This window comes from Lolium rigidum, chromosome 3 (genome assembly GCF_022539505.1).
Source record: "Lolium rigidum isolate FL_2022 chromosome 3, APGP_CSIRO_Lrig_0.1, whole genome shotgun sequence".
Lineage (NCBI taxonomy): Eukaryota > Viridiplantae > Streptophyta > Magnoliopsida > Poales > Poaceae > Lolium > Lolium rigidum.
This window is the reverse complement of record NC_061510.1, coordinates 202463638-202466396: the sequence shown is the minus strand read 5'-3', so window position 1 is coordinate 202466396 and position 2759 is coordinate 202463638.

Genomic DNA, 2759 nt, shown 5'->3' with positions numbered 1-2759 from the left:
CAAAAACAAAAGGATCTTTTCTTTTGGCTTCCAAAATCCAAAAAGCCAAAAAAAAAAGCCACAACAAAAGGGCCCTGAGTAGGTTCGGGTTCAAGGGGATATGCTTGTTGGTTCTTGGGTACGTATGATCTCTTTATTTCAAAATTCATCTTCTATACATTTTGAAATGTCAAAAAATAGTAAAACGAAAAATGCATGTGTACTTCTTCACTTGCTATATACACATAAATTATTTCAATGGAAAATCGAATAATAATTTGGGCTATGTAAAAAAGAGTTACTCCGTAAAAAAATTGTGCTAACCATAAGGCTTTTTATGAGACATGTTTTCTCTCTTTTTTTACATCGACCATGAAAAAAACTTGTTTTTTACATCAACCATGAAAAATACTTTTTTACATCGACCATGAAAAATACTAGGAATTTGCTAAAGTTATATTTTCCATCTTGTACACAATTAAAAATATCTTTAAAACGAACAAATCTCTAATGTCTAGGTGTACCATCTCTACTAGTAGTATATACTAGTAAATTGCACGTGAGAGCTCTTTTTTTTAGTGAAACAACTTCGATGCAATAAGAATTCGATCTTTTTTTAACAAAGGAGGGGGGGCCAAGGGCTTGGATACCATTAACTGCAACAGAGGGGTACATATTATAGATTGCAGTCAACAATCACTTGGGTTGAAAGCGAATGCAAGCCCGCCTACATGATAGCAGGATTTTGTGAAGCTTTTTAACTTAATTGGTCAAACATGCGAAGCATGTGCCATTTACTTGTACAACTTTATCGGAAAAAAATTACTTGTACAAGCTAGTTCCCCTAAGTACTACCAGCACATAAGTAAACAAAAGAACCAGGGACATCATCAATTGAAACAACAATCTTTTCATATAGCGGCTCTTGCATCACCCTTTGAAAATCATCTACCTGCAAAGATGAGTGCAGAGTTTCTGCTCGTGCTTTCACCTGTTCCAAGATCGTCCAGTTGATCTCATGGACATCTGCATCAGCCAAAGCGGTAACCAAGTAGCCAGCCACTAGCTTCTGCAGATCAGCAACAGCATGTAGGCCATCTTGAATTGTAGAATTCCATCCTCGGTTCATTTCTTTGTTCCGCCAAGTGGCCACATCCAAGTCCTTTTGAAGATGCCTAATCTTTGCTTCCCCAGTGCCACATCCTTCTGTTTTGTTCCTACAAACGTTTGCATCACTGGAACTCTGGACATCTGTGCTACAATGTTGCTTGGCAGGGACATGAGCAGTCACTTGCTTCTGCGATTTGCCATGCATTAAATCAATCAGCAGATTAAAAGGAAATATGTTGGTTGATTCATGTCACCACTTTGAGCAACCCATGAGTTTCTAAACCTTAAATGGAGTCTAAAACATTGCAATAAAAGGGTGGGTACATCATTTGGATGCACAGGCTGGGGCGACCCTATTTTGAAGAAAAATTAGGAAATCTGAAATCTATATCTATATCTCTACCATCTATACCACTCCACTCCTGTTGACAGTTTGATCTCTTTCACTACATTAGATTATGTCATGTTTAAAACACTATTATAAAATTACCTCCTTAATGTTGAGCTCAGGAGGATCCAGATGTGCTGATCCTAGGTGGCCCCTCAAATGATTGCTTGCTAGAACAATAGGACCAAATCCCGCCTCCTTTCTACCAATGTCTGCATCACTGGCGCACTCACTGTCTTTGTTAGGAACATGAGCAGTGGCTAGCTGCTGCAAATCAAAGTTCATCAAATCAATTAGCAAACAACACATATGAAATTTGAGCAGTGCGGCTAAATACCTTCTTCAGCAGCAGCCCCACGGGATCGTCCTTTTGGCGGCACATCACACGGGTGAAAAATCTCGGCAACGACTTGGGGTGCGGTGATTTTGTCCCATTCCACAGTATGTCGATCGAGGCTGCAATTATCTTATTCTGCAAGATATTTTGCCTCCGAGATTCTTCATAGGCATTCTCGAGTGGAATATCTAGCAGGCATTACAAAAAAAACAGATGCTAATAACAAGCAGTGGAAGCAAGCAATAAACTAGTCTCGGAAATCAAATGCATAACAAAAGCTGACGGACAAAGTGTTCAACATTGGTCAACTGGGGAGGTGGCGCGTTGGCCGTTCGGTTTGGTTCGGTGGATCATGGTGGCGCTTTGTGTACCGATCTCGCCGGCCGGTACGATGAACCAGTGAGTCGGGGAAGCAGATCCGACGAAGCGGACGGAGTGTGGTTGACGGTGTCGCTGAGCTGGCTCCAGCGTGGTGGATGTCTGCTACGGATGGAGGACTGAGAGGGAGCGAGACGGACTAGGAGCGAGGTAGGGAGAGAGCCCTTGCTTGTCCGTGGGTGGGGCTGGATATAGGGGAAAAGAAAGCCCTAGAAGATAGCATCCTGCTAATATCCTAGTACAAAAGAATTGAACTAGAAAATCCCGCCAATCTATGGTGCTGAATTGCGGGCGGCTCATAGCTTGTGCACAAATAAAATGGGAAAATCCAAAAAATGTAGTTCAACAAAAAAAAACTCTAGTAGGCAAAGTCGCTAGCTCGCCATGAGAAGGTGCACTCCGCCAAAAAAATGTCATGACAAGCTAGTTTGCTATGGATCTTGCATTAACCCCGCTCGATAAAATGGTGGGCACAAAAGACAAGCTAAATCAAAAATAATGGTGGTAGAAAGATGTAAACTCTTAAATGTAAACTCTACTAAACAGGGCCAACTCAAAAACATGCCT